This window comes from Oncorhynchus nerka, linkage group LG5, assembly GCF_034236695.1.
Source record: "Oncorhynchus nerka isolate Pitt River linkage group LG5, Oner_Uvic_2.0, whole genome shotgun sequence".
In the NCBI taxonomy this organism is placed as follows: Eukaryota; Metazoa; Chordata; class Actinopteri; order Salmoniformes; family Salmonidae; genus Oncorhynchus; species Oncorhynchus nerka.
In genome coordinates this window covers 17,148,125-17,172,370 of record NC_088400.1, presented here as the reverse complement: position 1 = coordinate 17,172,370, position 24,246 = coordinate 17,148,125, and the positions used below count along the sequence as shown (strand labels likewise).

The following is a 24,246-nucleotide window of genomic DNA, read 5'->3' as shown; positions in this document are numbered from 1 at the left end:
TTCCTTAACAATGTCAGTATTCCTTACCAGTCACACCCTAACAGGGTCAGAACAGAACACAAATGGGAAATTGGAATCCAATGCTAGTTTGTTGTGCCAACACAGGATGCAAGGGGAATGGTGGAAGTCGACCACTATATTATGTTACGGGAGGAATCAAAACAAAAAACAAAACTCCACAGGTTTCCACAGACATGCCAATGAACAAGTGGGTACTAGACAGAGTGTGTGTCTGTCTGTGTCAGTGAGTGCGTGCGTGCATACGTTTGTGTGTGTATAGGCCACTGCCATGCCCGTCTGCAGTGATAAGCAACCTGAAATTGAGTGTGGGATTGGCATAGATTAACCCAATTCTCTGTGACAAGAGGGAAGTAGTGTGTGCCAGGTAGAGTAATCCTCTAGGCTTCGGTCTTCTAGAGAGGAGAGGAGAGGAGAGGAGAGGAGAGGACAGGAGAGGAGAGGAGAGGAGAGGAGAGGAGAGGAGAGGAGAGGAGAGGAGAGGAGAGGAGAGGAGAGGAGAGGAGATGTGATGAGAGGAGCGGTGAAGAGGAGAGGAGATGAGATGAGAGGTGAAGAGGAGAGGAGAGGAGAGGAGAGGAGAGGAGAGGATAGGAGCGGAGCGGAGCGGAGCGGAGCGGAGAGGAGGAGAGGAGAGGAGAGGTATCATGAGAGCTAGCCACTAGCCAGGGCATAGAGAGGAGGAGAGGAGAGGAGAGGACCGGAGAGGAGAGGAGAGGAGAATAGGTATCATGGGAGCTAGCCACTAGCCAGGGCACAGAGAGGATGAGAGAAGGAGGATAATGCCTTCCACCTGTCTTCCTTTCTGAGGACATCAACAGCAGAGAGAGGAGGAGAGAAGAGAAGAAGAGAGGAGAGAAGAGAAGGAGGATAATGCCTTCCACCTGTCTTCCTTCCTGAGGACATCAACAGCAGAGAGAGGAGGAGAGAAGAGAAGAAGAGAGAAGAGAAGGAGGATAATGCCTTCCACCTGTCTTCCTTCCTGAGGACATCAACAGCAGAGAGAGGAGGAGAGAAGAGAAGAAGAGAGGAGAGAAGAGAAGGATGATAATGCCGTTCACCTGTCTTCCTTCCTGAGAACATCAACAGCAGAGCGAGGGAAAGTACACAGCCCAGCATTACCCGGATTAAAGAACAATTCCACTCAAAACTATCTTGTGGTATTTGTTATATTATTTTTATATCTTAAAATATTTGAGGGGGTCGAATAGCTTTAATATTGCAGATAGATTGGGGCTTCCATCAATGTAATTGTAATTTCCAATCCCCCATATATTTTTTACCTGATGCCCCGGCAGGTATTACATACATTTTACAGACACAATCTATTTTACATTAGTTATCTTGCTGTTATTAGTCCCAGCCTTCAGCTCTCCTTAACCCCTCACATCTATCTCAGAGGACCATCCAGTCCCAGCCTTCATCTCCCCTCAACCCCTCCCATCTATCTCTGAAGACCATCCAGTCTCAGTCTTCAGCTCCCCTCAACCCCTCCCATATATCTCTGAAGACCATCCAGTCCCAGCCTTCAGCTCCCCTCAACCCCTCCCATCTATCTCTGAAGACCATCCAGTCCCAGCCTTCATCTCTCCTCAACCCCTCCCATATATCTCTGAAGACCATCCAGTCCCAGCCTTCATCTCTCCTCAACCCCTCCTATCTATCTCTGAAGACCATCCAGTCCCAGCCTTCAGCTCCCCTCAACCCCTCCCATCTATCGCTGAAGACCATCCAGTCCCAGCCTTCATCTCTCCTCAACCCCTCCCATCTATCTCTGAAGATCATCCAGTCCCAGCCTTCAGGTCCCCTCAACCCCTCCCATCTATCTCTGAAGACTATCCAGTCCCAGCCTTCAGCTCCCTTCAACCCCTCCCATCTATCTCTGAAGACAATCCAGTCCCAGCCTTCAGCTCCCTTCAACCCCTCCCATCTATCTCTGAAGACCATCCAGTCCCAGCCTTCAGCTCCCCTCAACCCCTCCCATCTATCTCTGAAGACCATCCAGTCCCAGCCTTCAGCTCCCTTCAACCCCTCCCATCTATCTCTGAAGACCATCCAGTCCCAGCCTTCTGCTCCCCTCAACCCCTCCCATCTATCTCTGAAGACCATCCAGTCCCAGCCTTCAGCTCCCTTCAACCCCTCCCATCTATCTCTGAAGACCATCCCGTTTATTTTTCTATTTGCCATATATTTTCAACTGTGCTGTGATGTTTCACAAAAGTTCTGATCCTATATACATTTACGGACACAGTATATTTTACATGAGTTATCCTGCTGTTATGAGTCCCGCCCTTCAGCTCCACTCAACCCCTTCCATCTATTTCTTAACACCATCCAGTTTCCTATTTGCCATATATTGTTCAATTGTGCTGTGATGTTTCACAAAAGTCCTGAACCACAGGACTAACCAATTTTGGTCTTTAATGCAGAGGCGACAGACAAGTTTCTTACTTTTCCCCTTTCCACTTGTCTCTTCCATTTTTACGATAATGCTGCAATCAGTTGGTTGTAATTTTGGGTAGAGCATACATTTCCATATATTTGTGTTGGCTACATGTGTGACATAACTCCACTTTTGATAGTTACAGTATGTCACACATGCAGGCCAAACTCTCTCTCTCTTTCTCTAGGGGCATCATAATGCCTTTCAGCTGAAAGAGCCAAGGCCAAACTCTCTCTCTTTGTCTAGGGGCATCATAATGCCTTTCAGCTGAAAGAGCCAAGGCCAAACTCTCTCTCTCTCTCTCTCTCTCTCTCTCTCTCTCTCTCTCTCTCGTGCGGCTCAGTTGGTGGGTTTGATTCACAGAGGGGACCAGTAAGAAAAGTCTCTCTGGATAAGAGAGTCTGCTAAATGACTCACTACTGTAAGTCTCTCTGGATAAGAGAGTCTGCTAAATGACTCACTACTGTAAGTCTCTCTGGATAAGAGTGTCTGCTAAATGACTCACTACTGTAGTATCTCTGGATAAGAGAGTCTGCTAAATGACTCACTACTGTAAGTCTCTCTGGATAAGAGAGTCTGCTAAATGACTCACTACTGTAAGTCTCTCTGGATAAGAGAGTCTGCTAAATGTCTCACTACTGCAGTATCTCTGGATAAGAGAGTCTGCTAAATGACTCACTACTGTAAGTCTCTCTGGATAAGAGAGTCTGCTAAATGACTCACTACTGTAAGTCTCTCTGGATAAGAGAGTCTGCTAAATGACTTAAATGTAAATGTAAATGTAAATGACTCACTACTGTAGTATCTGTGGATAAGAGTGTCTGCTAAATGACTCAAATCTAAATGTCTGCCTCTGTTGAGTGTTAAGTCATCCCAGACAAACAGAACAAAGGTTCTGTATCAGTTGTATCTAAGTGGTTCATTAACATTGTTGTCGTTAGCTGGAACCATTGGTCCTGGATCACTGAAGGTGGTAGTGGTAAGGTAAATGCCACCGTTGGAGGCACATACACAGGTCCTGGATCACTGAAGGTGGTAGTGGTAAGGTAAACGCCACCGTTGGAGGCACATACACAGGTCCTGGATCACTGAAGGTGGTAGTGGTAAGGTAAACGCCACCGTTGGAGGCGCATACACAGGTCCTGGATCACTGAAGGTGGTAGTGGTAAGGTAAACGCCACCATTGGAGGCGCATACACAGGTCCTGGATCACTGAAGGTGGTAGTGGTAAGGTAAACGCCACCGTTGGAGGCACATACACAGGTCCTGGATCACTGAAGGTGGTAGTGGTAAGGTAAACGCCACCGTTGGAGGCACATACACAGGTCCTGGATCACTGAAGGTGGTAGTGGTAAGGTAAACGCCACCGTTGGAGGCACATACACAGGTCCTGGATCACTGAAGGTGGTAGTGGTAAGGTAAACGCCACCATTGGAGGCACATACACAGGTCCTGGATCACTGAAGGTGGTAGTGGTAAGGTAAACGCCACCGTTGGAGGCACATACACAGGTCCTGGTTAGGCTAAGTCAGGGCTGCCCAACCCTCTTCTTGGAGATCTACCGTCCTGTGGGTTTTCAGTCCAACCCTAATTTAACACACCTGCTACTACTTAGCTGCTCAACAAGACCTTAACTAGCTGAATCAAATTTGCTAAATTAGGGTTGGACTGAATAACCTACAGGACAATAGATCTCCAGGAAGAGGTTTGGGCAGCACTGGGCTAAGAGAATCAGGCAAGGCGATAGCTAAGTGGTTAAACACATAAGGCAGGAGGCTGCTGCTATTTAAAAAATGGTCCTGGATCAGTGAACGGGGCAGCTTAGTGGTTCAGTAGTTTTACTACCAAGTGGTAAGACAGCTCCTGGATCAGTTGCTAAGTGATATAAGACAAAGGGCCGTGGCAGGCTGCTGCAATTTCTACGCCGACCTCAACACATGCTGAGAGCTCACAGTCACAAGGGATTGTGGGAGATTGGATGTGACATGTCCCTCACACTCTCTCTCTCCCTCTTTCCACTATATCTCTCTCAATTCATTTGAATTCAAAGGTCTTTATTGACATGGGAAACATACCGTATGTTTACATTGGCAAAACAAATGGAATAGACAATAAACAAAAGGGAAATAAACAGGAAACAGTTAACATTACACACACAAAAGTAGTCAAATAATATAGACATTTCAAATGTTATATTATTGTCTTTGTACAGTGTTGTGACACTGTTCAAGTAGTTTTGAAGTATGAAAAGGAAAATAAATAAACAGATAAATCTAGGTTTTATTTCCAATGGTGTTTGTTCTTCACTGGTTGCCCTTTTCTCATGGCAACGGGCCACAAATCCTTCTGCTGTGATGCACACTGCAGTGTTTCACCTAACAGATATGGGAGTTTATCAATGTTTTATTTGTTTTCAAATTCTTTGTGGGTCTGTGTGATCTGTTGGAAATATGTGTCTCTAATGTGGTCATACATTTGGCAGAAGATTACAAAGTGCAGCTCAGTTTACACCTAATTTTGTGGGCAGGGTGCACATATCCTGTCTTCTCCTGAGAGCCAGGTCTGCCTATGGTGGCCTCTCTCAATAGCAAGGCTATGGTCACTGAGTCTGTACATAGTCAAGAATTGTCTTAATTTAAGGTCAGTCACAGTGGTCAGGTATTCTGCCTCTGTGTACTCTCTCTGTTCAGGGCCAGATAGCATTCTAATTTGCTCTGTTTCTTGGTTGATTCTTTCCAGTGTGACAAATAGGTATCTTTTGGCTTTCTAATAAATTGTTTGGGTCTAAATGTGTTGTATTGTAGACAAAGTATATTTTTGCAGAATTCTGCATGCAGAGGCTCAATTGGGTGTTTATCCCATTTTTCCATCCATTTTGTGAATTCTTGGTGAGTGAGCAGACCCCAGACCTTAAAACCCTAGAGGGCAAAGGGTTCTATAACTGATTCAAGTATTTTTAGCCAGATCCTAATTGGGATGTTGCTGTTGATGTTCCTTTTGATGGCGTAGAAGGCCCCTCTTGCCTTGTCTCTCAGATCGTTCACAGCATTGTGGAAGTTACCTGTGGTGTTGATGTTCCTTTTGATGGCGTAGAAGGCCCCTCTTGCCTTGTCTCTCAGATCGTTCACAGCATTGTGGAAGTTACCTGTGGTGTTGATGTTCCTTTTGATGGCGTAGAAGGCCCTTCTTGCCTTGTCTCTCAGATCGTTCACAGCATTGTGGAAGTTACCTGTGGTGTTGATGTTCCTTTTGATGGCGTAGAAGGCCCTTCTTGCCTTGTCTCTCAGATCGTTCACAGCATTGTGGAAGTTACCTGTGGTGTTGATGTTCCTTTTGATGGCGTAGAAGGCCCTTCTTGCCTTGTCTCTCAGATCGTTCACAGCATTGTGGAAGTTACCTGTGGTGTTGATGTTCCTTTTGATGGCGTAGAAGGCCCTTCTTGCCTTGTCTCTTAGATCGTTCACAGCATTGTGGAAGTTACCTGTGGTGTTGATGTTGATGTTCCTTTTGATGGCGTAGAAGGCCCTTCTTGCCTTGTCTCTCAGCCGTGTGGAAGTTACCTGTGGTGTTGATGTTCCTTTTGATCAGGCCCTTCTTGCCTTGTCTCTCAGAGTTCACAGCATTGTGGAAGTTACCTGTGGTGTTGATGTTCCTTTTGATGGCGTAGAAGGCCCTTCTTGCCTTGTCTCTCAGATCGTTCACAGCATTGTGGAAGTTACCTGTGGTGTTGATGTTCCTTTTGATGGCGTAGAAGGCCCTTCTTGCCTTGTCTCTTAGATCGTTCACAGCATTGTGGAAGTTACCTGTGGTGTTGATGTTGATGTTCCTTTTGATGGCGTAGAAGGCCCTTCTTGCCTTGTCTCTCAGCTCGTTCACAGCCGTGTGGAAGTTACCTGTGGTGTTGATGTTCCTGAAGGCCCTTCTTGCCTTGTCTTGATCGTTCACAGCATTGTGGAAGTTACCTGTGGTGTTGATGTTCCTTTGATGGCGTAGAAGGCCCTTCTTGCCTTGTCTCTCAGATCGTTCACAGCATTGTGGAAGTTACCTGTGGTGTTGATGTTCCTTTTGATGGCGTAGAAGGCCCTTCTTGCCTTGTCTCTCAGATTGTTCACAGCATTGTGGAAGTTACCTGTGGTGTTGATGTTCCTTTTGATGGCGTAGAAGGCCCTTCTTGCCTTGTCTCTCAGATCGTTCACAGCATTGTGGAAGTTACCTGTGGTGTTGATGTTGATGTTCCTTTTGATGGCGTAGAAGGCCCTTCTTGCCTTGTCTCTCAGATCGTTCACAGCATTGTGGAAGTTACCTGTGGTGTTGATGTTCCTTTTGATGGCGTAGAAGGCCCTTCTTGCCTTGTCTCTCAGATCGTTCACATCATTGTGGAAGTTACCTGTGGTGTTGATGTTCCTTTTGATGGCGTAGAAGGCCCTTCTTGCCTTGTCTCTCAGATCGTTCACAGCATTGTGGAGGTTACCTGTGGTGTTGATGTTCCTTTTGATGGCGTAGAAGGCCCTTCTTGCCTTGTCTCTCAGATCGTTCACAGCATTGTGGAAGTTACCTGTGGTGTTGATGTTGATGTTCCTTTTGATGGCGTAGAAGGCCCTTCTTGCCTTGTCTCTCAGTTGTTCACAGCATTGTGGAAGTTACCTGTGGTGTTGATGTTTAGGCCGAGGTAGGTGTAAATATTTGTGTGCTCTAGGTCACCAGTGTGTAGATTGAATTTGTATTTGTTGTCTTGGCTACTGGACATTTTGAAACACCATTATTTGTGTCTTACTGAGATTTACTGTCTGGGCCCAAGATCTAGGTGCTGCTGTAGGCCCTCCTTGGTTGGGGACAGAAGCTCCAGATCATCAGTAGACATTTGACTTCTGAGTCCTGTAGGGTGAGGCCGGTTGCTGTAGACTGCCCTCACCAATTCATTGATATATATTTCATATTCCAACAGTAGTTATTGGGGTCAAACACTGTATGTCTCCATGCACTGCCGTGACCGGGCCTTGGTTCCAGACATTGGGGAAGATGCCAGAGCTGAGGATGATGTTAAAGAGTTTAAGCCTATTTGAAGTTGTGGTCTGTATATTTATCATTCAGTTTAATATACCATCAACACCACAGGCCTCTTTGGGTTGGAGGGTTTGTATTTTGTCCTGTAGCTCATCCAATGTAATTGCAGAATCCAGTGGGTTCTGGTAGTCTGTAATAATAGCTGATTCTAAAATGTGTATTTGATCATGTATATGTTTTTGCTCTTGGTTCTTTGTTATTTGGCCGAAAAGTTTGGGGAAGTGGTTTATCCATACATCTCCATTTTGGATAAATAGCTCTTTGTGTTGTTGTTGGTTTAGTGTGTTCTAATTTCTCAAAAGTGATTTGATTATAAGGATTCTTCAATCACAATGGTCTGATTTCTGACATGCTGTTCCTTCTTTTTGCTTAGTGTATTTCTGTATTGTTTTAGTGTATCACCATAGTGAAGCTAAGATTTTTTGGGTTCTCTGTGTTTTTGGATGGATAGGTTTCTCAATTTCTTTGTTAGATTTTTACAATCCTCATCAAATCATTTCTCATTGTTGTTAGTTGTCTTAGGTTTTCTGGCGTAATTTGAATGTGATGTTAGCTGATAGGTGAAATATATTGTTCATGCTTCCTGCTGCTATGTTCACACCTTCAGCGTTGCAGGAAAACAATTTGTCCAGAAAGCTGTCTAGGAGGAATTGGATTTGTTGTTGGCAAATTGTTTTTTGGAAGGTTTCTACACTTCCTTCCTTCCATCTATAGCATTTCATTCATAGTATGTTGTTTGTTTGGATTCAATGCCTCATGATTGAGTACTGCTCTGTTCAAATAGACTATGATTTCGCTGTGATCTGATAGGGGTGTCAATTGGCTGACTGTGAACGCTCTGAGAAACTCTGGGTTGAGGTCGGTGATGAGACCCGTTGGTTATGTTGTCATAGTTGTGTCTAGGGGGGCATGTGGGGGAGGGAATACTGTCACCTCCAGGTAGATGTTTGTCCCCCTGTGTGCTAAGAGTGTCAGGTTCAATCATTTAGGTCACCACAGACTAGTACATGTCATTGGGCCTAGAAATGGTTGATTTCCCCCTCTAGAATGGAGAAGCTATTCTTCATTAACCTCTTCAACCTATGGGGGCGCTATGTCATTATTGGATAAAAAAACGTGCCCATTTTAAGCGCAATATTTTATCACGAAAAGATGCTCGACTATGCATATAATTGCCAGCGTTGGAAAGAAAACACTCTGACGTTTTCAAAACTGCAAAGATATTATCTGTGAGTACCCCAGAACTGATCTTACAGGCGAAACCAAGATGAAACTTCAAACAGGAAATGAACAGGATTTTTGACGCTGTGTTTTACTAACGTCTCCTTATATGGCTGTGAATATGCTGTGAACGAGCTTATGCGCTCTGCCGTTCATCCAAGATGTCTGCAGCATTGTGGCGTATTTGTAGGCATATCATTGGAAGATTGGCCATAAGAGACTACATTTGCCAGGGGGCCGTCCGGTGTCCTTTGTCTAAATTGGTGCGCAATTGTCAGTAACACTCATTTTGCCATGGGATACAGAAGCAGAAGCACACTTCCAGGAACGATACATCATTGAAGAGATATGTAGAAAAACACCTTGAGGATTGATTCTAAACAACGTCTGCCATGTTTCAGTCGATATTATGGAGTTATTTTGGAAAAAGTTTTCGTTTTTTTTTGGTAGCCAAACATGACGCAGAAAACGGACCGATTTCTCCTGCACAAATAATCTTTCAGGAAAACTGAACATTTTCTATCTAACTGAGAGTCTCCTCATTGAAAACATAACTAAATGCTAGTTTTGCTATGGTAGAGAAGCATATTTTTGAAAATCTGAGATGACAGTGTTGTTAACAAAAGGCTAAGCATGAGAGCTAGCATATTGATTTCATTTCATTTGCGATTTTCATGAATAGTTAACGTTGCGTTATGGTAATGGTCTTGAGGCTGTAGTCATGATCCCGGATCGAAACAAGAAGTTAAAGTATAGGGATTCTTGTCAGGGGATATAGGTAGCAGACAGGAGGACTTTTTGGCTCCAGAGCGGTCTGAGGCACTGTATCTCAGTATAGGGATACTTGTCAGGGGATATAGGTAGCAGACAGGAGGACTTTTTGGCTCCAGAGCGGTCTGAGGCACTGTATCTCAGTGCAAGAGGCGTCACTACAATCCCTGGTTGAATCCAGGCTGTATCACATCCGGTCGTGATTGATAAGAAACAATACTGTGCAGCCGTATTCATTGACCTGGCCAAGGCTTTCGACTCAGTCAATCACCACATCCTCATCGGCAGACTCGACAGCCTTGGTTTCTCAAATGATTGCCTCGCCTGGTTCACCAACTACTTCTCTGATAGAGTTCAGTGTGTCAAATCAGAGGGCCTGTTGTCCGGGCCTCTGGCAGTCTCTATGGGGGTGCCACAGGGTTCAATTCTTGGAGCGACTCTCTTCTCTGTATACATCAATGATGTCGCTCTTGCTGCTGGTGAGTCTCTGATCCACCTCTATGCACACGACACCATTCTGTATACTTCTGGCCCTTCTTTGGACACTGTGTTAACAACCCTCCAGGCGAGCTTCAATGCCATTCAACTCTCCTTCCGTGGCCTCCAATTGCTCTTAAATACAAGTAAAACTAAATGCATGCTATTCAACCGATCGCTGCCTGCACCTGCCCGCCTGCCCAACATCACTACTCTGGATGGTTCTGACTTAGAATATGTGGACAACTACAAATATCTAGGTGTCTGGTTAGACTATAAACTCTCCTTCCAGACTCACTCATCAAAGATCTCCAATCCAAAGTTAAATCTAGAATTGGCTTCCTATTTCGCAACAAGGCATCCTTCACTCATGCTGCCAAACATACCCTTGTAAAACTGACCATCCTACCAATCCTCGACTTCGGCGATGTAATTTACAAAATAGCCTCCAATACCCTACTCAATAAATTGGATGCAGTCTATCACAGTGCAATCCATTTTGTCAGCAAAGCCCCATATACTACCCACCATTGCGACCTGTACGCTCTCGTTGGCTGGCCCTCGCTTCATACTCTTCGCCAAACCCACTGGCTCCAGGTCATCTACAAGACCCTGCTAGGTAAAGTCCCCCCTTATCTCAGCTCGCTGGTCACCATAGAGGCACCCACCTGTAGCACGCTCCAGCAGGTATATCTCTCTGGTCACCCCCAAAACCAATTCTTCCTTTGGCCGCCTCTCCTTCCAGTTCTCTGCTGCCAATGACTGGAACGAACTACAAAAATCTCTGAAGCTGACCACTGATCTCCCTCACTAGCTTTAAGCACCAGCTGTCAGAGCAGCTCACAGATTACTGCACCTGTACATAGCCCATTTAAAATTTAGCCCAAACAACTACCTCTTTCCCTATTGTAGTTATTTATTTTGCTCCTTTGCACCCCATTATTTCTATCTCTACTTTGCACATTCTTCCACTGCAAATCTACCATTCCAGTGTTTTACTTGCTATATTTTTTTGCCTTTACCTCCCTTATCTCACCTCATTTGCTATCATATATAGACTTGTTTATAGTGTATTATTGACTGTATGTTTGTTTTACTCCATGTGTAACTCTGTGTTGTTGTATGTGTCGAACTGCTTTGCTTTATCTTGGCCAGGTCGCAATTGTAAATGAGAACTTGTTCTCAACCTGCCTACCTGGTTAAATAAAGGTGAAATAAATCAATAAAATAAAAAGGGCGCCGCACAATTGGCCCAGCGTTGTCCAAGTTTTACTGGGGTCATTGGCCCAGCGTTGTCCAAGTTTTACTGGGGTCATCGGCCCAGCATTGTCCAAGTTTTACTGGGGTCATTGGCCCAGCATTGTCCAAGTTTTACTGGGGTCATTGGCCCAGCGTTGTCCAAGTTTTACTGGGGTCATCGGCCCAGCGTTGTCTAAGTTTTACTGGGGTCATTGGCCCAGCGTTGTCCAAGTTTTACTGGGGTCATTGGCCCAGCGTTGTCAAAGTTTTACTGGGGTCATTGGCCCAGCGTTGTCCAAGTTTTACTTGGGTCATTGGCCCAGCGTTGTCTAAGTTTTACTGGGGTCATCGGCCCAGCGTTGTCTAAGTTTTACTGGGGTCATTGGCCCAGCGTTGTCCAAGTTTTACTGGGGTCATTGGCCCAGCGTTGTCCAAGTTTTACTGGTGTCATTGGCCCAGCGTTGTCCAAGTTTTACTGGTTTTACTCATCGTAAACTGACTTGCCGAGTTAAATAAAGGTTAAATAAAAGAAAAAATCTCTGTTGAGATAATTTCCTTTTTAACTTCTAGCCAGATGTAAAATGTTCCTTTTTGGATTAATATAATAAGAGTGAGTTAGGGCTGCTCTATACCATATTAGCACACCCCTCTTCTCTGTTTCACACCTGGTAGTTTGGTGTATGGGACTACCAACTCTGTAACCTAGAGGGCAACCAGTGGGTCCGTCTCCTTTATACCATGTTTATTGTAGGATGACAATGTCTGTATTTCTAATTTCTTTGGTGAAGTCCAGGTTCCTGCTCTTTAGGCCAAAGGAATATGACCTCAGGCCTTGGATATTCCAGGATGAGATAGTGAAGGCTTTGTGTTACATAAAGTGTCCAATGTTGTTAGTTTTGTTAGTCGTTGTTAGTCTCTCTCTCTCCGCTGAGATAAAGGGAAGAGATGAGAGGGAGGAGAAGAAGAGAGAAGGATGGAGACAACAGAACAGAGGGAGGGGATGTAGGGTTGGCAACAAGACCATGTTGAGAAGAAACACCCAAAGCAGGTGGTGATTAGCTGCAGTAAGTCAGTGACCGTCTGTATTTACAGAAAACCAGTATAGTCTCTCTCTCTACACCCTCTATCTTTCTCTGTTTCTCTCACCCCACCCCCCCTCTCTCTTTCTCATTTACTACTTCCTTCCTTCCCTTGGGGAGGCCCATCCATCAGAGTGTGATATAGGGTCCAATGGCCTTGGTGCCCTGGCAGATTGGGTACCTCTTGAAAATCACAAATTTCAGAGCTAATGCCATTTGGCCTTCAAGAGGTATCCAATCTGCCAGGGCACCAAGGCCATACGCAACAAGGCCATTAACCAAAATAGACAATTAAATTGATTTGATAACTGGAAAACAGTTGCTATTCGGTAAGGAAAAACACGCAAGTATAAGAACCACGGGACCACCCAGCCATCATACCGCTCAGGAAGGAGACGCGTTCCGTCTCCTAGAGATGAATGTACTTTAGTGCGAAAAGTGCAAATCAATCCCAGAACAACAGCAAAGGATCTTGTGAAGATGCTGGAGGAAGCAGGTACAAAAGTATCTATATCCACAGTAAAATGAGTCCTTATCGACATGACCTCAAAGGCCGCTCAGCAAGGAAGAAACCACTGCTCCAAAACCGCCATAAAAAATCCAGACTATGGTTTGCAACTGCACATGGGGACAAAGATTATACTTTTTTGAGAAATGTCCTCTGGTCTGATGAAACAAAATTAGAACTGCTTGGTCATAATGACCATTGTTATGTTTGGAGGAAAAAGGGGAAGGCTTGCAAGCTGAAGAACACCATCCCAACCGTGAAGCACAGGGGTGGCTGCATCATGTTGTGGCGGTGCTTTGCTGCAGGAGGGACTGGTACACTTCACAAAATAGGTGGCATCATGAGGAAAGGAAAATTATGTGGATATATTAAGCAACATCTCAAGACATCAGTCAAGAAGTTTAAGCTTGGTTGCAAATGGGTCTTCCAAATGGACAATGACCCCAGGCATACTTCCAAGGTGGTGGCAAAATGGCTTAAGGACAACAAAGTCAAAGTATTGGAGTGGCAGAATATGTGTGGGCAGAACTGAAAAAGTGTGTGCGAGCAAGGAAGCCTACAAACCTGACTCAGTTACACCAGCTCTGTAAGGAGGAAAGGGCCAAAATTCACCCAACCTATTGGGGGAAGCTTGTGGAAGGCTATCCGGAACATTTGACCCAAGTTAAAAAAATGTAATTCAATGCTACCAAATACTAATTGAGTGTATGTAAACTTTTGACCCACTGGGAATGTGATGAAAGAAATAAAAGCTGAAATAAATCATTCTCTCTACTATTATTCTGACATTTCACATTCTTAAAATAAAGTGGTGAACCTAACTGACCTGAGACAGTGAATTGTTACTAGGATTACATGTCAGGAATTGTGAAAAACTGAATTTAAATGTATTTGGCTAAGGTGTATATAAACTTCTGACTTCAACTAATATTTTGCTTACCACATGATTCCATGTGTTATTTCATAGTTCTGATGTCTTCACTATTATTCTACAATGTAGAAAATAGTAAATAAAGAAAAACCCTTGAATGCATTGGTGTGTCCAGACTTTTGACTGGTACTGTATATATATACAGTGGGGCAAAAAAGTATTTAGTCAGCCACCAATTGTGCAAGTTCTCCCACTTCAAAAGATGAGAGAGGCCTGTAATTTTCATCATAGGTACACTTCAACTATGACAGACAAAATGAGAAAAGTACATCCAGAAAATCACATTGTAGGATTTTTTATTAATTAATTTGCAAATTATGGTGGAAAACAAGTATTTGGTCAATAACAAAAGTTTATCTCAATACTTTGTTATATACTCTTTGTTGGCAATGACAGAGGTCAAACGTTTTCTGTAAGTCTTCACAAGGTTTTCACACACTGTTGCTGGTATTTTGGCCCATTCCTCCATGCAGATCTCCTCTAGGGCAGTGATGTTTTGGGGCTGTTGCTGGGCAACACAGACTTTCAACTCCCTCCAAAGATTTTCTATGGTGTTGAGATCTGGAGACTGGCCTTGAAATGCTTCTTACGAAGCCACTCCTTCGTTGCCCGGGCAGTGTGTTTGGGATCATTGTCATGCTGAAAGACCCAGCCACGTTTCATCTTCAATGCCCTTGCTGATGGACGGAGGTTTTCACTCAAAATCTCACGATACATGGCCCATTCATTCTTTCCTTTACACGGATCAGTCGTCCTGGTCACTTTGCATAAAAACAGCCTCAAAGCATGATGTTTCCACCCCCATACTTCACAGTAGGTATGGGGTTCACCGTTTTGCTCACCGTTCTTGTGATCATTTTGACCCCACGGGGTGAGATCTTGCATGGAGCCCCAGATCGAGGGAGATTATCAGTGGTCTTGTATGTGTTCCATTTCCTAATAATTGCTCCCACAGTTGATTTCTTCAAACCAAGCTGCTTACCTATTGCAGATTCAGTCTTCCCAGCCTGGTGCAGGTCTACAATTTTGTTTCTGGTGTCGTTTGACAGCTCTTTGGTCTTGGCCATAGTGGAGTTTGGAGTTTGACTGTTTGAGGTTGTGTACAGGTGTCTTTTATACTGATAACAAGTTCAAACAGGTGCCATTAATACAGGTAACGAGTGGAGGACAGAGGAGCCTCTTAAAGAAGAAGTTACAGGTCTGTGAGAGCCAGAAATCTTGCTTGTTTGTAGGTGACCAAATACTTATTGTCCACCATAATTTGCAAATAAATTCATTAAAACAATTCATTCCTACAATGTGATTTTCTGGATTTTTTTTTCTCATTTTGTCTGTCATAGTTTAAGTGTAAAGTGGGAGAACTTGCACAATTGGCGGCTGACTAAATACTTTTTTGCCCCACTATATAGGCTAAACACCAATGATGTTTTCCAGATATAATATAGGATAATTATTCATATCTAAAGGCTGGATTCTATGACATACTTGAGGCACTGTTTGTTCTGATAGGACAGAATGGTCAGTGACTGTTTGTTCTGATAGGACAGAATGGTCAGTGGCTGTTTGTTCTGATAGGACAGAATGGTCAGTGCCTGTTTGTTCTGATAGGACTGAATGGTCAGTACCTATTTGTTCTGATAGGACAGAATGGTCAGTGCCTGTTTGTTCTGATAGGACAGAATGGTCAGTGCATGTTTGTTCTGATAGGACAGAATGGTCAGTGCCTATTTGTTCTGATAGGACAGAATGGTCAGTGGCTGTTTGTTCTGATAGGACAGAATGGTCAGTGCCTGTTTGTTCTGATAGGACAGAATGGTCAGTGGCTGTTTGTTCTGATAGGACAGAATGGTCAGTGCCTGTTTGTTCTGATAGGACAGAATGGTCAGTGCCTATTTGTTCTGATAGGACAGAATGGTCAGTGGCTGTTTGTTCTGATAGGACAGAATGGTCAGTGCCTGTTTGTTCTGATAGGACAGAATGGTCAGTGGCTGTTTGTTCTGATAGGACAGAATGGTCAGTGCCTGTTTGTTCTGATAGGACAGAATGGTCAGTGCCTATTTGTTCTGATAGGACAGAATGGTCAGTGCCTGTTTGTTCTGATAGGACAGAATGGGCAGTGCCTATTTGTTCTGATAGGACAGAATGGTCAGTGCCTGTTTGTTCTGATAGGACAGAATGGTCAGTGCCTGTTCCTTCTGATAGGACAGAATGGTCAGTGCCTGTTCGTTCTGATAGGACAGAATGGTCAGTGCCTGTTCGTTCTGGTAGGACGCACACCGTTAGATCCACGATGTGTCTGTCTTCACTTGTAGCCTACTTCAGAGCTGCGATGCCTGTGAGAAGGAACCAATGACGTGATGGGCATTGGCTAATAAGAATTGAGATAGAGAGAGAGAGAGGAAAGGAGAGGGAGAGAGAGAGAGAGAGAGAGATGAAAATTGAAATAGAAAGAAAGAGAGAGCGATAGAGAGAGAGAGAGAGATGGAAATTGAAATAGAAAGAAAGAGAGAGCGATAGAGAGAGAGAGAGAGAGAGAGAGAGAGAGAGATGGAAATTGAAATAGAAAGAAAGAGAGAGCGATAGAGAGAGAGAGAGAGCGAGAGAGAGAGAGAGAGAGAGAGAGAGAGAGAGAGATGGAAATTGAAATATAAAGAAAGAGAGAGAGAGAGAGAGAGAGAGAGAGAGAGAGAGAGAGAGATGGAAATTGAAAGAGAGAGAGAGAGAGAAGGATTTTGTGTAGTCGTGTGCGACAGAGTGTGAAATTTAATCAGAAAATAACCTGCTGCTCTCTAACTTGTATACCCATAAAGAAACACACAAAAAGACACACGGTTCTAACCAACTGACCATGAGATACAGAGCAAGCAGCAGATGAGAAGAGACAGTCTAACCTCAATGTAATTACAGTGTAGCTTCTGGGCTATCTCAAACAATGTAGCGCATAACACACAGAACAGCACAGAACACTAACACCAACAGGCCTAGGGGGAGAGGAGAAAAGAGGAGAATAGAGGAGACTATAAAAGAGGAGAGGTGAGGAGAAAAGACAAGAGGAGAAAAGAGAAGATAGGTGAGGAGAGGAGAGGAGAAGAGAAAAGAGGAGAGGTGAGATGAGGAGAGGAGAAAAAAGGAGAGGCGAGGAGAGGAGAAAAAAGGAGAGGTGAGGTGAGGAGAAAAGAGGAGAGGATAAAATAGGGGAGGGGAAAAGAGGAAAGGAGAGGATAAAAGAGGTGAGGAGAGTTGAAATGAGTAAAGGTGAGGTGAGGAGGAGAAAAAAAGGAGAGGAGGAGAGAAGAGAGGAGAGGGGAAAAGAGGAGAGGATGAGAGAAGAGAGGAGAAGGGAAAAGAGGAGAGTAGAGGAAAATAGAGGTGAGGAGAGGAGAAAATAGGAGAGGAGAAGTGAGGAAAGGAGAAAAGAGGAGAGGAGGAGAGAAGAGAGGAGAGGGGAAAAGAGGAGAGTAGAGGAAAATAGAGGTGAGGAGAGGAGAAAAGAGGAGAGGAGAAAAGAGGAGAGGTGAGGAGAGGAGAAAAGAGGAGAGGAGAGGAGAGGAGAAAAGAGGAGAGGAGAGGAGAAAAGAGGAGATGATAATAGAGGTGAGGTGAGGAGAGGAGAAAAGAGGAGAGGTGAGGAGAGGAGAAAAGAGGAGAGGTGAGGTGAGGAGAAAAGAGGAGAGGATAAAATATGGGAGGGGAAAAGAGGAAAGGAGGAGAGAAGAGAGGAGAGGGGAAAAGAGGAGAGTAGAGGAAAATAGAGGTGAGGAGAGGAGAAAAGAGGAGATGATAATAGAGGTGAGGTGAGGAGAGGAGAAAAGAGGAGAGGTGAGGAGAGGAGAAAAGAGGAGAGGAGAAAAGAGGTGAGGAGAGGAGAAAAGAGGAGATGATAATAGAGGTGAGGTGAGGAGAGGAGAAAATAGGAGAGGAGAGGAGAAAAGAGGAGATGATAATAGAGGTGAGGAGAGGAGAAAAGAGGAGGGGAGAGGAGAAAAGAGGAGATGATAATAGAGGTGAGGTGGGGAGAGGAGAAAAGAGGAGAGGTGAGGAGAGGAGAAACGAGGAGAGGAGAAGTGAAGAGAGGAGAGGGGAAAAGAGGAGAGTAGAGGAAAATAGAGGTGAGGAGAGGAGAAAAGAGGAGATGAGAAAAGAGGAGAGGAGAAAAGAGGAGAGGAGAGGAGAAAAGAGGAGATGATAATAGAGGTGAGGTGAGGAGAGGAGAAAAGAGGAGAGGAGAAAAGAGGAGAGGTGAGGAGAGGAGAAAAGAGGAGAGGAGAAAGAGGTGGAGGAGAGGAGAAAAGAGGAGGGGAGAGGAGAAAAGAGGAGAGATGATAATAGATGGTAGAGGTGGGGGAGAGGAGAAAAGAGGAGAGGTGAGGAGAGGAGAAACGAGGAGAGGAGAGGATAATAGAGGTGAGGAGGGGAGAGGAGAAAAGAGGAGAGGTGAGGAGAGGAGAGGAGAGGAGAGGTGAGAAGTGGAGAAAAGAGGATAGGAGAGGAGAGGTGAGGAGTGGAGAAAAGAGGAGAGGAGAACAAATAAGAGGAGAGGTCAGGAGAAAATAGGAGATGAGATGAGAGGAGAAAATAGGAGAAAGGAGGAGAAGAGAGGTGAGGAGAGGAGAGGAGAGATGAGGAGAGAAGAAGATGAGGAGAGGTGAGGAGAGGAGAGGAATAGAGAAAAGAGGAGAGAAGAGGAGAGGAGTGGAGAAAATAGGAGAGGAGAACAGATAAGAGGAGAGGTGAGGAGAAACGAGGAGAGGAGATGAGATGAGAGGAGAGGTGAGGAGGGGTGAGGAGAGGGGAGGGGATGCTTTATCTGCTGTGTGTGTGTGTGTGCCTGGAGCCAGAGCACTGACACGTCACACAACCATCTGCCTGCTGTGACACTGCTGACTCTATGCACACGCTGCTGAGAGGGTGTGTGTGTCTGTGTGTGCGTGCTTGTTGCTCTGTTGACAGTTCTCCACATAGTGACCTAACCCCTCCGTCTCCTGTCAGATGACACAATAATTCTACAGACTAACAAAACAATTCCAAACATTTATACAGCCACCATGGAGTTTGTACACACACACACACACACACACACACACACACACACACACACACACACACACACACACACACACACACACACACACACACACACACACTACATGGGAGCCTAAAGAATGAATAGTGAATAATGCAACAACGTCCAATAACAGGAGAAAGATTGATGTCGACCTGAATCATACAGACCTGGACATTGGGGAGGAGAGACAGGGGGAGGGGAGATAGGGGGAGGGGAGATAGGGGAGATGGGGAGGAGAGACAGGGGAGGGAGATAGGGGAGGGGAGATAGGGAGATGGGGAGGAGAGACAGGGGAGGGGAGACAGGGAGAGGGGAGATAGGGGAGGGGAGATATGGAGAGGGGAGATATGGAGAGGGGAGATATGGAGAGGGGAGATAGGGGCGGAGAGGGGAGTGGAGATGGGGAGAGGGAGATAGGGGAGGGAGATAGGGAGGGGAGATGTAGTGGAGATGGGGAGGAGAGGGGGAGTGGAGACAGGGAGAGGGAGATAGAGGAGATGGGGAGGAGAGGGGGAGTGGAGACGGGGAGAGGGGAGATAGAGGAGATGGGGAGGAGAGGGGGAGAAGAGACGGGGAGAGGGGAGATAGGGAGGGGAGATATGGAGAGGGGAGATTTGAGGTGAGATAGGGGGAGGGGAGATAGGGGAGGGGAGATAGGGGAGGGAGATATGGTGGAGAGGAGATAGGGAGGGGAGATAGGGGAGGGGAGATAGGGAGAGGGGGATAGGGGGAGGGGAGATAGGGGGGGAGATAGGGAGGGGAGATTTGAGGTGAGATAGGGGAGGGGAGATAGGGGGAGGGGAGATGTAGTGGAGAGGAGATAGGGAGGGGAGATATGGGAGGGGAGATAGAGGAGATGGGGAGGAGAGGGGGAGTGGAGACAGGGAGATGGGAGATAGGGGAGGAGATAGGGGAGGGAGATAGGGGGAGGGGAGATAAGGGGAGGGGAGATAGGGGAGGGGAGATAGGGGGAGGAGAGGGGAGGGGAGATGGGGAAGGGGAGATAGGGGGAGGAGAGGGGGAGTGGAGACAGGGGAGGAGAGGGGGAGGGGAGCCTGGACAGACTGAAGACAGTACAGCAGTGTGGGTCCTGGGGGATCTCTGGACAGACTAAAGACAGTGCAGCAGTGTGGGTCCTGGGGGATCTCTGGACAGACTGAAGACAGTGCAGCAGTGTGGGTCCTGGGGGATCTCTGGACAGACTAAAGACAGTACAGCAGTGTGGGTCCTGGGGGATCTCTGGACAGACTAAAGACAGTGCAGCAGTGTGGGTCCTGGGGGATCTCTGGACAGACTAAAGACAGTGCAGCAGTGTGGGTCCTGGGGGATCTCTGGACAGACTAAAGACAGTGCAGCAGTGTGGGTCCTGGGGGATCTCTGGACAGACTGAAGACAGTACAGCAGTGTGGGTCCTGGGGGATCTCTGGACAGACTAAAGACAGTGCAGCAGTGTGGGTCCTGGGGGATCTCTGGACAGACTGAAGACAGTACAGCAGTGTGGGTCCTGGGGGATCTCTGGACAGACTAAAGACAGTGCAGCAGTGTGGGTCCTGGGGGATCTCTGGACAGACTGAAGACAGTGCAGCAGTGTGGGTCCTGGGGGATCTCTGGACAGACTAAAGACAGTGCAGCAGTGTGGGTCCTGGGGGATCTCTGGACAGACTGAAGACAGTGCAGCAGTGTGGGTCCTGGGGGATCTCTGGACAGACTGAAGACAGTACAGCAGTGTGGGTCCTGGGGGATCTCTGGACAGACTGAAGACAGTGCAGCAGTGTGGGTCCTGGGGGATCTCTGGACAGACTGAAGACAGTGCAGCAGTGTGGGTCCTGGGGATCTCTGGACAGACTGAAGACAGTGCAGCAGTGTGGGTCCTGGGGCATCTCTGGACAGACTGAAGACAGTGCAGCAGTGTGGGTCCTGGGGGATCTCTGGACAGACTGAAGACAGTGCAGCAGTGTGGGTCCTGGGGATCTCTGGACAGACTGAAGACAATACAGCAGTGTGGGTCCTGGGGGATCTCTGGACAGACTGAAGACAGTGCAGCAGTGTGGGTCCTGGGGGATCTCTGGATTCCAGCCCAACACTAGCACACAGGCTCCTCTTATCAAAGTAGTGGTTATGGGGAAGGCCTGTGTGTGTCTGTGATTGTGTCTATTAGGTTTTGTTGTGGAATTAGTTAAATATTAGGTTTTGTTGTGAAATTTGTTAGATATTAGGTTTTGTTGTGAAATTTGTTAGATATTAGGTTTTGTTGTGGAATTTGTTAGATATTACGTTTTGTTGTGGAATTTGTTAGATATTACCTGCCGGATCTAGAAGCAGAAGCATTTCACTACACTCACAATGACATCTGCTAACCATGTGTATGTGACCAATACAATTTGATTTGATTTGAGCTGTCTCCAGCTCAGTAGATCTGTGGCCCCGGGGCTGGGGTCTAGCTGTCCAGGCTTGGTGTGGAGCTGGACTGGGGTTAACGGGGACTGAGGTGTCCAGGCTTGGTGTGGAGCTGGACTGGGGTTAACAGGGACTGAGCTGTCCAGGCTTGGTGTGGAGCTGGACTGGGGTTAACAGGGACTGAGCTGTCCAGGGTTGGTGTGGAGCTGGACTGGGGTTAACAGGGACTGAGCTGTCCAGGCTTGGTGTGGAGCTGGACTGGGGTTAACGGGGACTGAGCTGTCCAGGCTTGGTGTGGAGCTGGACTGGGGTTAACAGGGACTGAGCTGTCCAGGCTTGATGTGGAGCTGGACTGGGGTTAACGGGGACTGAGCTGTCCAGGCTTGGTGTGGAGCTGGACTGGGGTTAACAGGGACTGAGCTGTCCAGGCTTGGTGTGGAGCTGGACTGGGGTTAACAGGGACTGAGCTGTCCAGGCTTGGTGTGGAGCTGGACTGGGGTTAACAGGGACTGAGCTGTCCAGGCTTGATGTGGAGCTGGACTTGGGTTAACAGGGGCTGAGCTGTCCAGGCTTGGTGTGGAGCTGGACTGGGGTTAATGGGGACTGAGCTGTCCAGGCTTGGTGTGGAGCTGGACTGGGGTTAACAGGGACTGAGCTGTCCAGGCTTGGTGTGGAGCTGGACTGGGGTTAACGGGGGCTGAGCTGTCCAGGCTTGATGTAGATCTGGACTGGGGTTAACAGGGACTGAGCTGTCCAGGCTTGGTGTGGAGCTGGACTGGGGTTAACAGGGGCTGAGCTGTCCAGGCTTGATGTAGAGCTGGACTGGGGTTAACGGGGACTGAGCTGTCCAGGCTTGATGTAGATCTGGACTGGGGTTAACAGGGACTGAGCTGTCCAGGCTTGATGTAGAGCTGGACTGGGGCTGACAGGGACTGGTCACAATGAGCTTTGCAATTCTGGGAGACATCAGGTTTGTGGGTGTACGTGATGTGAGGTACAGTATGAGAGGTACAGTAGAGATGTCGTTTGCCAGCCAGACAGACACACAGAAACCATGACGTCAGAGAGCAACAGCTACTGAAGGAAGTCTAAGACGACTCACAGCAAGTCCCCTACCTTGACCCCTAACCCTTAACATAACCCCAAACACATACCACACAAATACATAACACCATCCTGATACGCAGTTCCCTAATTGAAGCAACTTCTTCAATAAATATTACCAGGGATGGGCTAATAAAAAGCATTGATGAATCAGAGAAGAAGTGGGGGAAAGAGAGGAAAGAGAGGAAAGAGGGGAGAGAGAGGAAAGAGGGGGAAGAGGGGACAGAAGGGAGAGAGAGGAAAGAGGGGACAGAGAGGAAAGAGGGGAAGAGGGGAAAGAGGGGAAATAGAGGAAAGAGGGGAAAAGGGGAAACAGGGGAAAACAGGGGAAGAGGGGAAAGCAACAGAAAAGAGGGGGAAGAGGAAAGACGGGAAAGCAACAGAAAAGAGGGGGAAGAGGAAAGACGGGAAAGCAACAGAAAACAGGGAAAGAGGAAAGAGGGGAAAGCAACAGAAAAGAGGGGGAAGAGGAAAGAGGGGAAAGCAACAGAAAAGAGGGGGAAGAGGAAAGAGGGGAAAGCAACAGAAAAGAGGGGGAAGAGGAAAGAGGGGAAAGCAACAGAAAAGAGGGGGAAGAGGAAAGACGGGAAAGCAACAGAAAAGAGGGGGAAGAGGAAAGAGGGGAAAGCAACAGAAAAGAGGGGGAAGAGGAAAGACGGGAAAGCAACAGAAAAGAGGGGAAAGAGGAAAGAGGGGAAAGAAACAGAAAAATGGGGGAAGAGGAAAGAGGGGAAAGCAACAGAAAAGAGGGGAAAGAGGAAAGGGGGAAAGCAACAGAAAAGAGGGGGAAGATGGGAAAGCAACAGAAAAGAGGGGAAAGAGGAAAGATGGGAAAGCAACAGAAAAGAGGGGAAAGAGGAAAGATGGAAAAGCAACAGAAAAGAGGGGGAAGATGGGAAAGCAACAGAAAAGAGGGGAAAGCAACAGAAAAGAGGGGAAAGAGGGGAAAGCAACAGAGGGGACAAAAAGAGGGGAAAGAGGGGAAAGAGGGGAAAGAGGAAAGGGGGGAAAGACGGGAAAGCAACAGAAAAGAGGGGAAAGAGGAAAGACGGGAAAGCAACAGAAAAAGAGGGGAAAGAGGAAAGAGGGGAAAGAGGGGAAAGCAACAGAAAAGGCTTTTGTCTTTAGCTCTCTGTGAGAATAACTTAAAATCAATACAGAGTAAATGAGAACACATGTTAATAAAATCTTGAATTTAATGCACATTAGCAGCTAATGTTTCGTTGAATGCTACTAAACATGTCTATTCTCTATTGTTGTGTCTTATTGTTCATCTGTCTTATCTCTTTATACTCCTCAGAGAGTGACGCTTCATAGTAACCTAGAGAAGAGAGCTTCACAGTAACCCTGAGAAGAGAGCTTCACAGTAACCTAGAGAAGAGAGCTTCATAGTAACCTAGAGAAGAGAGCTTCACATTAACCCAGAGAAGAGAGCTTCACAGTAACCTCGAGAAGAGAGCTTCACAGTAACCTCGAGAAGAGAAGATAGCTTCATAGTAACCTAGAGAAGAGAGCTTCACAGTAACCCTGAGAAGAGAGCTTCACAGTAACCTAGAGAAGAGAGCTTCATAGTAACCTAGAGAAGAGAGCTTCACATTAACCCAGAGAAAAGAGCTTCACAGTAACCTCGAGAAGAGAGCTTCACAGTAACCTTGAGAAGAGAAGATAGCTTCATAGTAACCTAGAGAAGAGAGCTTCACAGTAACCCTGAGAAGAGAGCTTCACAGTAACCTAGAGAAGAGAGCTTCATAGTAACCTAGAGAAGAGAGCTTCACATTAACCCAGAGAAGAGAGCTTCACAGTAACCTCGAGAAGAGAGCTTCACAGTAACCTCGAGAAGAGAAGATAGCTTCATAGTAACCTCGAGAAGAGAGCTTCACAGTAACCAAGAGAAGAGAAGAGAGCTTCACAGTAACCTAGAGAAGAGAG

General features: G+C 46.3%; 1 protein-coding gene across 1 annotated transcript in view; it reads right to left on the bottom strand.

The window, feature by feature from the left end:
• Window positions 1–24,246, bottom strand: part of LOC115124943 (actin-binding LIM protein 3-like) — a 133,662-nt gene that overhangs the window by 108,453 nt on the left and 963 nt on the right. The gene's annotated exons all lie outside the window — the stretch shown is intronic.